This window comes from Passer domesticus, chromosome 10 (genome assembly GCF_036417665.1).
Source record: "Passer domesticus isolate bPasDom1 chromosome 10, bPasDom1.hap1, whole genome shotgun sequence".
Taxonomy (NCBI): domain Eukaryota; kingdom Metazoa; phylum Chordata; class Aves; order Passeriformes; family Passeridae; genus Passer; species Passer domesticus.
The window spans coordinates 31,678,826-31,694,671 of record NC_087483.1 but is presented as its reverse complement, the minus strand read 5'-3'; the positions used below and the strand labels follow the sequence as shown (position 1 = coordinate 31,694,671).

The 15,846-nt window shown below is 42.9% G+C and overlaps 1 protein-coding gene across 4 annotated transcripts in view; it reads right to left on the bottom strand.

The window, feature by feature from the left end:
• Positions 1-15,846, bottom strand: part of GLI2 (GLI family zinc finger 2) — a 205,533-nt gene that overhangs the window by 165,595 nt on the left and 24,092 nt on the right. Inside the window, exon 1 of one of the 4 annotated variants that reach the window (XM_064434983.1) lies at positions 2,547-2,656. The exons of the other annotated variants lie outside the window; for them this stretch is intronic. The gene's annotated coding sequence lies outside the window, so the exon portion shown is untranslated. Of the gene's footprint in view, positions 1-2,546; positions 2,657-15,846 lie in introns of those variants that run through there. 4 annotated transcript variants of the gene reach the window in all.

The following is a 15,846-nucleotide window of genomic DNA, read 5'->3' as shown; positions in this document are numbered from 1 at the left end:
GACAAACTGCAGCTTACTAGAGAAAACTTAATTTTCACATCATAAACTTTCCTTAAGCTGGCTTCAGGCTTCATACTTGCAAAACCTCAGCTACAAAAATGTTATTCAAAACCAGGAAAGTTTAGGGACACCAGCACAATTCTGTGTCTGAACCACATCTCCAAAATCTAAAGCTTGGTTCTGCAGCTCTCAGTGATCTCAAGCAGCACTTAAGACATATGGTCTACCCAAGACCCATGTTGCTTTTCATTGCATGTTACATATATATAATTAAACCCTTCTGGCTCAACACAACCCAGAGTTTAAGATGCAGTTTGATCACTACCAGAAGCTCTCTCCTCTTCTCCCTGCTCCCATACACACATGGCCCTACAACAGCTATCAGAATTTATGGGTGTAAACCATAACAGAGGTAGAGCAATTCAGGGGTCCAGCACTGGTGGGTTGCTAATTATTCCACCTCTATTTCTACATTCCTAAGGGAGTTTTAGTCTAGTGTGCCTGCTAGCTCTGGAAGTCATTTGCAGACACGGCTGTGCTGTGTGTGGAGCATGCTAAGGCACCTCTGGGCTGGGGCTGGCCAGTCCAAGGCTGCTCAACCTCATCAGTGAGCTGCCAGGACACTGCTAAACCTGCCTTATCACTTGCTCATCTCATGCCTGCTCAGAGGTGCACAGCACACACCAAGGGAACCCAGTCCCAGCACTGCCCTTTCCTCCTGGCCCTTAGGAGACACGTGGAGGACACAGCTCAGAGTTATGGCCACTCACTTTCCCATCTTGTCAAAGAAAAGTGACAAGAAATGTTTCATCCAGAGTGGACATACTGCAAAGACAGCTGGTTTTGTGGACATCACAATAAATCCTGGAAAATCTGTTCTGCATTAGAATATAGGATCCTGGAATTCTGGCAGACCTTAAGCCACTTCTGCAGTGGGACAGAGGTGAGGACCATGAAACAGTGGTCTAAATTCCCAGGACAGGGAGCCAACGGTCCCCATTCTCTGACACATTTATCAGATGTTCTGATACCCTTGATTGTCCATCTGTGACTCAGCTTCTTAACACAAGCATCTGGTATATAATATTCAAGCATTTCTTTAAAGCACTTTGAGACATATGGGAAGAAAATACTTGTATGGGTGTTTATGGAAAGAAACAACATCCCTTAGCTCTTCAGTCACTGCTAGATTTGTTGTGAAATGAGAATGCATCAGAGGAAAAACTTCCATCACCTATGGCTGGTACCATCTCCTCAATTTTCTAAATTAATGTGCAAACTAAGTGAATAAAATATGTAGCTCTAAGCATAAGCTAGTTCATCTGTAACTTACGGCAGCTAACAATAAATAAAATACTAAGTTTTGCCAAGGAAAATAACCAAAACTATGATATAAGGCTTTTTATGGGAAAACAGAACGCAAAAGTCACTGAGAACCATGTTAGAACCCAACACATCAGAAAGCAACAACAAACTAACAAGTCAGAGCACTTCCTACTCTAAAAGGTAAATAAAATAAACTTCTGTTGATACAATGCACCTTATGACAGAATTACTGTTGCATTGCTTATTTATTCCATTTTTAAACCCCATACTTGGCTTCCAACAAATCTTGTGGAGAGACATCTTATTTATACATAAACAAAAATGAGGTACTGTTAGTATATGCTGCATATATAGAAGGCCTAAATCCACTCTTATGGAATGTTTAAACCCAAAATCAGAGGTAGCACATAGTTTTTACATGAAGTTACAAGGACACTCAACTATAGTTCACATCAGCAGCACTTGGCGTCCTGAAGCCATTAGCTGAACACAGGGAATTTCTCCTATTGAAAGTTTACATCTGTGCAGACCAAACTAAAGAGCTTTCTTTGAAAGCTGGAAGAGATTTCACTGAAAGCTAAATGAACATTATAAACATTTACTCTTGGAGGCCTGCAGTGCTGGGCCGAGGAGCAGGACTTGCTCCTGCAGATAAAGGCAGGGCACTAGTATGGAGTAATGAAGGATAGATACCCTGGAAAAGGACAAAAGGCAGTAAAGAAACTGTGCAACTGTCAGCAAAATTAGCTGAAAGCTTTCCAACCTTTAAATGCATCTGAAGAAAACTAACACTGTATTTCAAATCAAAATAATCTGATTCCATTGCCTGGCTTTCACACACACTCGTTTATGTTTTCTCATATTGTAGAAGAAAAAGGCATGTTCTTTGCACTTAGACTGACTCCCTCCCTCAGTTCTGGCTTCTCCTCATGCCCTGCCAGAAGGAGGGTTTGGGTGCTGATCTGTCCTTTTTGGGGGCAGTCAGCGAGACATCTGTTTCACAGCAGGGGGAGAGCAGCAAAGGCCACGCACATCTGAAACTCTTTTGCAGTTACTATGGGGAAATGTAATGAGATAGACTACTGCTTTATTAATCAAACATCCACAGCAAATTAATCCTTTCACTGCACAAGCTGGCTCAAGATATTCCATTGCCTTTAACAGATAAGGAGGAAGGGCAGCCTTTTCCTTTCTTATATATATATATAAAGTATGCTTACTGTGCCTTAGAGTCTGCCATGCTGCCTCTTGCAAGCCAGGACTTCTGGGAGCTGAATCTCTGCTGCTCCTGCTGGTACTTCACAGCTCCCACCCATCTCCCTGGCCCTTCAGCTGTAGATTATCAACTCAGACCAACACGGCTGGGAATACTCCTGTGCTCCAGATGATAATCCATCCCTGCTGTGAAGTTAAAATTGGCCTGGACTGCCATGGTGACCCCAGAATTTGCTGCTATTTATTCCAAGGTACCCTTTCACCCCCAACACTTCCCTCAGCTGCTCCAGGCTTAGCTTTTGCAAAGATATCTTTCACTATCAAGGTTCGGAGAAGTTTGCAGCAACAATTAAAAGACGCCTGACCAGGTTTACATTGTCCTCTTGAGGAGTGCCTGCCTGGAAAGTCTGCCTTGTAAATGGGTTGGGCCTAAGTTTACTAATAGAGGTGCAAAAGTATCATCAATCAACCTCCAGGGAAAAAAACTCCAGTGATGTCTCCTGCAAATGCTATTAGAGACCCTCAGCTGCATAATTAAAATTCCTTTTTAAAGTGGTCTCAGAAATAAGGTAGGGAGGATAATTGATATTCCTGCATAGCAGTGAAACCAAACATTTTTTAAAAAATCATTCTGGAGTCATACTGACATAAATGATTTATTTTTGCTGAATGGAAACCACTTAGATTAAGGTGGCAAACTTGAGGTAGCTTAGTGGTTATGCTGCTCTCCTGAGACGATGGGGCCTGAGCACACATCCACTCTTGGTCTGGATGTGAAAATAGTTCAAAGCAAAGCTCTCCTCTCCAGGAGTGTACTCTCACCACAGCCCTCAGTAATGGGAATGCAATGAAGACACAATTGTTTTGACATTTCGCCACATACAAAATTCCCCATGAAAATCATCCACCAAATTAATCCAGTTCTGAGGAGACCAAAACTGCATTTTTCAGCAAGAAAAATATTCCTCCCCATGCAGAGGAGAATGAAACCCTTCAGCAGTTCTTTCTTCCCACAGACTGAGAAAGGATATAATTCAGAAATTTCCCTGAAGCGTATGGACACAGACCTCTTCAGGGACAGCACGAGCAATACAAAACACATTTAAGAACAATTATAAAAGACACTTTCAGCTCGTCTCATTTATGCTCCAAGAATGCCAGTGCTTTAAAGTTTTCTGTCCTTCCTCTCTTCAACAAAATAGCCAAGTTTCCAGTGTGTGCTAAGTGCTACAGCTGCATCTGTTTCTCTATTTACATGAATCTGCCATCTTCCCTGTGCTACCATTTTAGTTGAGACAACTAACTTGTTTTACACAGCTAGTTAACCTAATTTTCTAATTTAGCCAATCTAGATTAGGAAAAGCAAAATGCATTCAAGAGTCACTCTTAAGCATAAAGAGTAGAGAAATGAACCTTTCCTCAGTTACTGTGGAGGACACTTTAAAATGACAGACAATACAGTGTGTTCTGCCAGTAGGAAAGGGATCCTCTGACCTTAGTTTGCATTTCAAGTGAAGTGAAAAGCAGAAGAAGAAATGGGAGTTTCTAAAGAAAAAGTTAAGGTACAGTATTTTAGATTTATAAAAGATCATAGACCATGTGCATCAAGGAGAGCTTGTTTGTCCTGATTTCTCTGAAGCAAAGTGGGAGATTTCTTGGTGCAGAGCTGCAGCATAACTTTGATATCTATTCCAGAGACCGTAAATTAACTAACCCCCAAAAGGTAACACTACAGCACCTGGATGGGAGAAGTGTGGAAGGTAACAGAAGGTCCTGATCAAAGAGCAGATACCACTGACCTGGCCAAGCTTGCCATGCCAGTGGGGCCATCTGGGCTGAGCTGTGGCTCAGGAGGTTACTCACACCCCTGCCTTCATCACCACCACAACACCAGGAGCTGCTATGTCACACCCAGACTTGATGCATGTGTGGAGAGGCACAGCAGCTTTGGTGTATGGTTTGCATGCCTCTGCATCAAATATATAAAAAAACAAAAGGCATGATTCAAAACTGTCCTTAATAAAGACTCTGGAAAACTCTGGCTTCTTAAGCAAACAGGGTTGTGCCCTAAACAGTGAGCAACAGGACTACTGCTGGAAAAGCAGCCCATGGCTTAATACATCACACTGTCAAAAAGCTTCTCCCATTATTCAACTGAAATTTGCCTTCTCTTAAATTTCATCCCATTACTTCTAGTTACACCCCATTGTACCACTCTAAATAATTCTTCATAGCCTTGGTGTTTACACCCTTCAGATATTTGTAGATTTATATCTCAACCACCCCATTTGTCATCCTTTAGCCAAGTTATCTATATTCAGCTCTTTCGGTCTTCTCTTGTAAGTCAATCTTTCAAGCTCTCTTGTTACTTCTTTTTTTCTCCTGAACTCCCTCCAATTTGTCAATCTCTATTGTAATGGAGTGAAGCAGACCTGAATGCATTACACTTTCTGCAGTTACCAGTGCTGTGTCCTCAGTCCCATCTGCTGCCTCAGCACAGGACAAGCAACCAAACCTTTACTGGGGGGGGTCTTTTTAGGTTACGAAAAGCAGCAAACGTGCAAGATCTTCATGCTCAGTTATTAATGCCCAAGGACCCAGGTATCCCAATAGATGCTGCATCCTGGATGTCCACTCCACCGGATTTTTTTCCCCCAGATAATCTAGTTGTTCTTCCTACTTGAATCCCATTTTGAAGTGTTGTGCTGTTTCTTGCATGATCTCCACAAGTTACCTTCCCCAAACACTGAGTCTGCCTGCCACACTGCTTCCACACTCAGGGATTTATTTCTCCATCCAGGATGCCACAATGGAGAACTCCTTCACCATCATTTCCACTAGTTTACCAGGTGCCTTCACAGAGCATTCCTATGATTCTCTGATTCCACCAGACACTTTCAGTTCAACAGGAAATGGGACACCAAACCTATGCAGCGCTGGTGTTACAAACCTCTGTGCTAAATCAAATGTTCTGCCTTCCACAACAGCCCAGATAATCACAGAACACAGTGCTCTGCAGGACTCCAGTGTAAAATGAAGCACAAACAGATGACATTCCTCCAACATGTGCATCTCCATAAAGCCAGCGTTGTTTCTCCCTGTCCTGTGAACATGTCCTGCTGCACAGCTCCTTCAACAAAACTGTATGGACAAATCAGAGGTGGACGGCTGAAAACAGCTGACAGGGGTTAAAACCACAACTAGATGGGTTCTCATTTGTCCAAGCACAAACCTCACAGCAGGACAAAGGCCCTGGAGATTAACCCTGGGAAGCAGAATTTGTGGCTGGGGAAGGCAGTCAAATCCCCTCTGGTGACAAGGGCAGACCTTTTGAAGGGAAATAAGCAAAGGCACATATGACTTCCAACTGAAGAGCTGCCTTTCAGCTTTCCTGGCTACTGCTGGTCTACCTGAAAGGAGACGAGTGCTTTTCTAGACTGTGCTCTGATCTGTGTGAACATCCCCAGTTTGAGAAGATATCTCAAATCTACAGTTCAGGCGCACAGCAGATGGGCACTCACGTCTCTTCAACACATTCACTCTGTCTCATGTTAACACCATGTCTTCACCACATGACTTTTGAAGAGAAAAGCTATTTTGCATACCTATTAAAAATAGTAATTTTTCTCCCTAATTGTAACTTTCATGTAGCATCTAAAATCACCAGATCACAGTGCTGCAGAAAACCATCTAATAAGAACTCAGACACACTATCATAGGCATGAATGATCAATTCTGCTTTTAAGAGTACACACACAGTCAAGTTATTATAAAGTTCAGCTTTGTACAAACAACAACAAAGCAAAAGTCTTCAAAAACTGTGAAGATAGTGAGGTCCTGAAGCCATGTCAGAGATGCATTCAAAGCCAGGTGGGACCGATCAGCTCCAGTTCAAGGCCTCTCTCCCCTCAGCAGAAAGCGTGGTGGGGAAGGACAAAAGCTGACCCCTCAGGGAACAGCTATAAAAAGCATCCAAAAAACACACAGCAAGCTCTGGCAAGAAGTTTGCATTTGCCATCACTTAAATTAACAGCAAAGGAATCCCCAGGAGGGAGGAAATTTGGACTCTGTCCAACATGCAAGTGTGCTGTGTGAGGAGCTGTGGGGGGAAGAAAGAGCCACAAACAAGCACTGTGGATTCAGAGGAAACCAACACAAACTACCAGCAACTCTGAACCCTTATAAAGGGCAGAAGCTTGGCTTTACTACATTGACAGGCATCAGGAGAGAAGTTTATTGCAGGTAATCACAAACAGAATTGCCATTGTCAGGCATCAACTTTCCATAAGCTGTCTTTAGAAAACAAAGACTTTTCTATTTTTTTTTTTTAAACCCACCTAGTTATCTTAAAGTATCTCAAGATTTTATGAAAAATTAAACTATCAAAAATATCACAGTTGGCAACATAGATCATGTACCACTGGGAATAGTTCCCTTGCTATCTTACACGTTGAGTTGTTATCTGTACCTACACCACATGCAGGTCATGCTGACTTCCAGAAGACTCAAATCCCAGTCAGCACTTATTTAGCTTATGACACAAAGGATAGCTGCTCCACTCTTCCATAATAGCCTAAAGAGTTATGATGTATTCTGGATTAAGTCCTTCTAAAACATCTAAACAGATGGGGGTTTTACCCCACAAAAGTCATTATTAAGTTAAGAAGTAATTTGGTCATGTAAGTTTAACTTAAGCTAGTAAATCAAATAACATCTTTCTAAAAGCAGTAAAGTGTTCAGAACTTAATCCATTTAATTCCTGTTTATCCCCTTGGCACCTAGACTATTTTTATTCTAGTCACTTTTGCCATAATAAAAAGTTAATAAAAGAGTGCAAGTAGTCAGACAAGTTATAGAAATAATGAAGACTGGTTTCCTACAGGTTTGGTGTCTTACTTCCCTTCTTTCCCCCACAGTATTTTCCCAGCTGCCACCAGGTTGTCTGTGCATCTGTCTCCTTGGGACTCCTTCATGTCCCTTAACTACTTGTGAGCCAAGTGCCTGCTTGGGAGCCTACTGTGGTTTTGTACCAGCCTGCAGGTCTAGCAGAGTAGAGAGCTGGTAACATCACATTCCAGCCTCCTCTTCTGCTGGGGCACCCGCTCTTCTAAAGAACAACCAATTTAAGTCAAAGATCTCCCTTGTAAAAATAGACAGTGAAAGTTTTATAAACTTCCTACATACTACTAAACAATAGTTTTTCTAAGATAACCCACATAGGTATTGTTACCAACTAGAACTGTAGCACATGCATGTCCCACAAATGCCCTGAAAGTAAGGTGATCTTTGCAAGCCACAGGAAGGGCTCCCTCAGATAAGAAAAGGGCAGGGAACGCACTGCTTTCTGAGAAGCCCCATGGGAAATAATCAAACTTACAACCAGTTCTTTCATAAATCAAGGGGATCAGGTTCAAATAGCTTCTCATGTACCACCATGACAAGTGTCACAAAGGAAAGGTCTGTCCCAACCATGCAAATCGTTAGCATGGTGGACATTTCCAGTTTGTAGCAATCATTTTGAAATGCCCCTGCCTACTTGTATGCAGACAAAGCACAGGGAAGCACAGTGTGTATCACTGGTTGTGGAAGGCTGCAGGGTAAGTCACCATTCTGTTCCAGCACAAACTCTGTATCGTTCCAAGGCACAGCTCCAGATCTAACACATTAGTACAAAAAGGTCACAGGGGTCCACGTGAGAGGCAGCTGGTAACACACAAGGCAGGACGTGCCCTCCTGGTCACACTTGGCCTCACAAAGCAGTTATCACTCTCTAGCTCTTTGCTATGAACCTGGGATGTAAAGAGCAGCCCTGTGCTCTCGGTGAGAAGGCCAGAGCTGCAACATTTACTGGGATTTCTAAGGGACTAAGCTGTGGGTCCTGAGGGAGCTAGTGGGTGAAGTGGCTAAACCACCATCCACCATATTTGAGAAGTTGTGGCATTCTGGTGACGATCCCACTGACTTCAAGAGGGGAAACATAACACCCATTTGTCCTCCCCACAGATACAAGCTACATAGTCAACTCCGTACACAGGAGTCACTCTGCCTTACGCTGGTGGTCCCAGCACAGCCACTTGCTGTGTCCCTGCAACACACCAGGGTTGCTGAGTCCAGTTGAACACTGCAGCTCCCCAGGAAACACGAGGGACTGGTGAGGAAGGAGGTCCCAGTAAAGCAGGAGTTGTCAAATTGATCTGTCACAGCCTAGTGGAAAACCCTGCACTTCTGTGGGATGGTACCAGGTTTCTTTCTGAACACAGTACACCTCATCATTCAAGCAACACACTCATAATTATATATAAACATGAAACACAAACTTTCTATTATTGTTTTCATAGAAAACCAATAAATCTTTCATTTCTACTGAAAAGAGAATTACAAGCCCAACACGCTTAAGACACAGGCTGTGATCCAGCTTTCCAACATGGATTCAAATCTAAGCTTTTGTGTACAATAAGTGAGCAGACTCATTCAGTCCCCAGTATGACCAGTCCACTTGCAAACTGGGATATCAGATGGCACACCCAGCATCTAACCTCATAGGTGGAAATACCACCTACAATTCCAAGGTACAGCTGGATGCAGGTACTTGCATAAATCCCATTCATGGCAGCAAAAACAAAAACAAAAACAAAAAAAAAAAACAACACCCAAAAAAACCCAAAAAACCTCAAAAAAAAAAAACCAACAGGAAAAACAGAAGGAATACAAATTAAGTATGATGCATTTTCAGCGGTGGTCTCACTAGTTACACACAGGTATGATGCATGTACAACCCCCTGCACCATCTGCTCTGGTCTTCCCAGCCCTATCCTTTATCCTAACATGATTCCCCAGCAGTTTCTTGCTTATCAGAGATGTGATCTGCAGTTCTGCCACTGGACCAATTCAACACTCTTTTCTGCAGAAACCCAAGCAGTGGCTTTCCCGAGTAGCCCTTTTTTCCTTGGTACAGTGAACTTAATAGAGACGTCGAGCACAAGCGCTGGCTGCTTCCTACCCTGCTGAAATTGGGAGCAGACCTCCTGCAAGGAGGCAGCCCCAGGGAGCAGCTCTAATGCGAAGCAGCCTTTACCATTCACGAGAGCTGCAGCGCCAGGCTGCTGCTGCCAACTTTTCTGCCACGTTCATGCTGGCACTGCAGATCAGGAGGAGGAGCGGCATCCCGTGGCCACACTGCCGGAGTGACACCCGTGCACCCGAGGGGTGGCTGGACTCTGACCTCACATTTAAGCACAAGTTGGTCATAAGTCGACTGCTTCAGGCTGGGGGGACTGGCAGAACAACATTTTAGAGGCAAATGCCCTGGGAGCCACGCTCGTCACTGACGGAACCCAAGAGATCTGGATTAATTTGCCTTTTTGCTTTCAGTTTACTTTTTGCGACCTCACAGTAAACCGCTTAACCTTGTAGGCAATAAAGTGAGATGCCAGCATGTTCAGCTCATACTACTCACACTATACTCTAATCCAGTTTGCATGTCCAGTCCTGTCATTAGCTGGAGGAAACATTAATCCAAGACAGTAGAAAAGAAGGAGTAAAAAATTGTTTCTGGAAATGCAATTATTCTAATGGCAAACTGTGGAGGTTTGTTATCTAGACCCACAGCTGAGTTAAACTGAAACATATTATATTTCATGAAAAAAAGTTTTAACCATATGTTTAGTCATTTGTGAGCTCTTGATCCTAACGCACAACATAAGCTGCAATATCAGTGTCAAAAGTGCCTGATTTAAAGCATAAGAGGCAGAGTTACACGAAGTCAAGTTAAAATCACTTCTGCAAGTTTGCAGGCAGAGACCTTCACATGGAGTGACAGGTACAGGGGAACACATCCTGGGGTCTGCACCAGACAAGGGGAAAGGAAAGTTTTTTCATTAGAAGTTTTTCTGTGAGATTGGCTAGGGGGAAGATGATATAGCTGGGGGGGAAGACTGAGACAGCTAAAGAATAACACATGGTAGGCTTTCAAAACATACAGCAACATGTGACATTCGTCTGCAAGTCTGGCGCTGAGGAGCCTGTGGTCTGGCAGCAGGGAGGATTTCTGCTTTTTATTTCTTAAATCATTGCAGGCATTTGAACTAAACCCCCCACCTAATAGTCTGAGGGGTAGAACATAAAATCAGATTTTACGTACCATACTTTCAGTCAGCCATTTTCTCAGCGGATTTTTATCCTCCAACTCAATTCCCACATCATTAAAGAGATGCTGTCTCTTTAAAACACAACGTGGTGCCGTGCCAAAGCCTGCAATAAGAATCACTGGCACCAAAACAGTCAAAGCACACAGCTTAATTCTCTACTTAATAAGACAATTAAAGAAGAGTATTTGGATACAGCAGTCTGCAAGTACCAACACTGTCTCCAAAGGCATGTTGATCTGAAAGCTTTATCAGAAAGCATCTGTCACAACCAGATGCCATCAACACCTGAGAAAAGTGTGAAATAAAGTGGGTTAATGTGGCTGTGATACACACAAAGGCTTACACTGCCCAAGTCCCTATTTGTGAGCATTTAAGAGGGTGCAGGATAAAGTGCCCAGATGTAAAATTGCTCATAGATTAAAATAAATTAAAATATATGTATACAGTTACATCTGCTAAAATAGAGTCTTGTGCAAATTACTCAAATTACAATGGAATTAAGAGTGCTGCGTATCTTGAGTATTCACTGCCATAATCATAGAAAGGCTTAGAGCAAGGCTGTTTTTAAATACTGTGACTTGACAGATGCATTAATACACGTAGATGAACTGGGGTACAGAGACTAACATAGGCACCACTGATTGCTCACATGGACTCCCTTGACCATATCTGCCTCTAAGTTTCCAATCAGGTAATTCTCAGATGTCATCTCCTAGCAGGCTTCATCCCGCAGAGCTGAACCAAAGCTAGAGAGAAAGATAACAGCAGCGATATATGAACTAATTAGTCATTTGATTAGCTGGCAAGAAGACAAGGTCCTGCAGTTCTGTGACCTAAAAATGCCACTGATGACCTTAAAACTCCATCTCAAGGGTGTCTGGAAATCTGTAACCTCCAGGGAGAGAGAGAGAGAAATGGGTGATGCCTAAACTGCATTAGCTCACATGAGATGTTGAAAGAGCACAGATGTTAAGCCGAGGATAGGTGTGACATTTGAAGCACTCAGCCAGCAAAAGAGCACCTGCAGCTCTGCACTCTGTTTGAACTGCTGCACCAAGGACTCCCAGTCCAGCCTACATGGGAGGTTCGTGGGACGAGTGGTTTAGCACACCCAGAAAGCACACCAGGACCACAGACCTCATCCTAGCAACCCAACAACACACAGCAAGAGAGGAAAAAAATAAACCAGATAAAAACCCCAAACTGCTCCCCATTCATTAGAGCAGGGCTAACAGCCTGCCAGTCCCAGGCAGCAGCCCCTGGCCTGCACCACGCCAGGAGAAGAGAGTGACTGAGGAAAAGGAGGGAGAAGTCACTTTGAAGAATTCTGAGTGGTTGCCTTCTTCACTTCCACTGGGGGGTCCTACACTTCAGTGGAGATCTGATTCTGGTAAACCCCATGAATGCACTAGTTATTCCACATGCAGTAACAGGAGGAGGGAGTGGGGTGATGGCAGGAGGCTGAAAAGTTGCATCTTCAACAGCAAAGGAGGAAGACACCAAAATGACCAGGGTTAGGGGTCCCAAGTTGTTCTGTGACCCCTTTCTCCAGCCTGACAGCTGGAGCATCTCATCACCTGACTGCACCCACTGCACCCAGGCAGTGCCTCCCTGGAAAGCCACCACCTGCTAGAGAGGAACCCACAGTGACCAGAAATGGGCCAGCCCAAAGTGGGCAGCAGAAAAGCAACACAGACTCACAAGCAGTGAGTTCCTCTCTACAAGAAAGCCCACCTCATCTCCCACCTTCGACAGCTGGGATGGAGTCTGATTCTCGGGTGTCTCTCTACCCCGAGCAGAGATTAAAGGAAACAAATGCATTGGCAAAGATGCCCCTGCCATCTGCACCTTGGTAATGCCCTCTGGAATGGAGAAGAGGAAGACCCCTCACCCTGCACGCTCCTGGGAGAATGGTGCAACCTCCAGCAGCTGCCAGCACTGCCCTGTTTCATCCCCGTCCTCTCCACACAGATCCAGACCTGCCTTTCACCACCCACTTCCCCCATGTGCTTTGACCCAGAGGGATGAAATCACCTCCAGCATCAGTGAATTTCTCAGAAGAAGTCTAACACATAGTTTAAATTTTACCAACCCCTGCCAGAGGCCTTGGAGTAAAATGCAGAAGTAGGAATATTTTCTCAAATAGGAAATGGAGATTTAGAGAGCTGCAGCAGGGTCTCTAAAGAAGTGCAAGCTTGGCTGGGATAATGCAACCTCAATATGCACAATGTCTCCACCCCTCATTCCCTTTTCTCTGAAAAAAAAGGGAAAAAGACCCCAAAAGCACACACAATAAATCAAACATGAAAAAACTGGCCATGGACATAGTTCAGTAACACATGTGCTGTGCTCAGCCCTGTGTTTCCTTACAGCTCTCAGAAGCAGCAAGTTAAGAATCCAGTTACTGCAGTTACAAAGAAATTTAAGGTTTCCAAATCCAACTTATTGTGAATTGAAACAAAACCTCAAAATGCTGAAATTCTCCACAAAAGGAATTCTAAAACAATCACTTGGAGTCCACTGGAAAAGCAATTATATTGCTACTGTATTTCCTACAATGGAATTATACTTAAAAATTCTAAACAGAAACTTATTTCAACACAAAGCATGTAAAACAATGAATTGTTAACACTCTCAGAAAAATCCTCCATCTCTTTTTTCTGCAACTTTTTTACAACATTGACCTGGTTTTGTAGAAGATTTTAGTGTTGAATGACGCCAGATATTGGAATATGATTCCATCAACGAGTCCTAGCCAGGAAATACCAAAGCTGGGGTTGCCAAAGCAACATAATTAACTTGATCACGGTACATACACTGTGCGCCACTTCCCAAACAGCCTTTTAACACCCAGCTAAATCCTTGGCTTGAATGGCTCATCCGAATGAATTTCTCCTCCAAGTTCCTCAAGAACACAGAGCAAAAGGAGAAGTTGTCAAAATTACTAAAAGCCAAGTACCACTCTGCTCCCTGGCCAATGGTCCCCTGGGCTTGAAGAGGTCAAGGAGCAATTCTTGAGCCTGCTCCCACAACTATGAACTGTAGCAATCATAGAAACACATGACTCTCTTGCATTTCATAAAAATTCACTTTCAATTCACTGTTACCAAATTTAAGAGGTTTGATTCTTTTATGTCATTATCAGTAAAATTACTACTGTTCGGGCAGGGAGGCCTGAATGCTGGTGCTAAACCTTGATCCTGGGGCCACAAACTTCAAAACCTGAATATGCTGTCACTAACTCAATGTGTACAATGTATCAAAAATAAGAATCTGTCTGTTCATTTGGAAAAAAAAATAAAATAAGAAACAGAATAAAAAATTGAGTGATGGGCTTTCAGCCTGTCATCAGACCACTGTGACCTCAATTTTTGAGAAATAAAGTCAAAATCTATTCTTATCTTCAGAGATTCAAGATGTATTTATGTGTCAAACTTTCTTCCCCTTGTCCTTAGCCTTTGGGAAGCACACTAAAAATTATATCAAAGCCTGAAAACCCTGCGATCACATTCACATTCACCTCTGACCCAGGATGCTTGCAGCTCTCACCAGCTCCTCACTGCATCCTCACCACGCGGCAAAGGCAGCAGGACTGGGAGCAAATGGCTCAGGATGAAATAAAGGCCACTTTGCATAGCAAAATTGTGCTGCCCTGCTCAAATTCTGAAGGCCAAAAAAGTTTTCTTTGGCAGTTTTCTGCTTCTTTGTATCTGTGAAGGATATTTCACCACCATCTTCCTCTCCTTACATACAAATATTTGATTATTCTCTTTGAAATGTCTCTGTAACATCTACAGGCATAGGATGCCGAATGCAAACACTGATTGATTCTTTCTTAGCCATCAAATGTGCTTACACAGCAACTACACACAGCAAATGCACACAAATCTCACATTTCACGTTTTAAAATATGAACATGCTGTGTTTTTTTTTTACTCAAACATAATGAATGAGCTTAAATATTAGAACTTGAAATTATTAAGTAAATCATGGCACCTGTAAAGCTTTTATTTGCATAACATTAATTCTTGATGGCATGTAAAACAAATTCATCACTCTCACTATATTGTAGTCTGATTTATGTTAGAATTGGAAAAAATAAAAATCTTGAGCACAAAATTATGTTGACAAGATGTACGTGCTTTTCGAAGCACAAGATTTTTTTCTTTTCTGAAGCATCAAAACAACTAAATTATGGGAAAGAGGGCTGGGAGAAAGCATCTTTAAAAATGAATAACATACTAGCGTCACACATACACACTCTACAGTTATTAATGTCAAGCATGGTGGAGATACTCTAGAAAATCATTACCATTCATAGCTACTAACAGCCATTAAATTTCAATCAATTCAACTTAACACAAGTGTACTTCAGCAGCCCTTACAGTTCCTTATAGAGGTGGCTCAGAAAGTCCTGTCTGACTTATTGCATTGTCCCCCGCACAAAGGGGCATTGCTGAGCATCGCTGTGAAAAGGAGCGAGCTTGGTGTTGGGAACTGATGCTCTTTTAACACCGCTGCAATCAACTTTTAAAGACGGTGTGATAAAAGGGCTCTAATAGAGCTCCTCAGGTCAGCAGGAAGGGAGAAACACACTGATTCTGGCTAGGAATGACACTTTCCAAGCTGAAAAAAAATAAATGCTGAGATGTTTTCAAGGGGTTTTCAATGAATTTCAGCGACAGAATCAAACTGCTTAACACAGTGCTAAACAACTTCCAGGTGATCTGCTTGCTTGAATAGAATATAATCACTAAATATACATTTAAACAAAACAGGATTTAACTTCCAGAGCCTGAATATTTAAAGCTCCTAGTGATGAATATAAGCCACATCACTGTAACATTACAGAATCTCCACTCTTCTACATTGCATTTGTAACACGGGAAGTTTTTCTCTGCCACTGCAGGAATTAAGCTGTGCAGCTAACCATCCCTTGAAGATTCTGGGAAGAACCAGCTGGTCCCATGCTGGGGGTATTTGCCACTCGTGGTGGGGTGAGGGACTGTGACCACAGGGTGCTCCTCTCTGAGGGGCTGGACCCACACCGGCTCTGCAGCACAGCATCCCAGAGAAGGTGCCTTCCTCTGGAGAGACTGCATTAGTTTCATGTGAGTGGGTTATCTACACTAAAATCCTACATTCCACAGGGGATAAG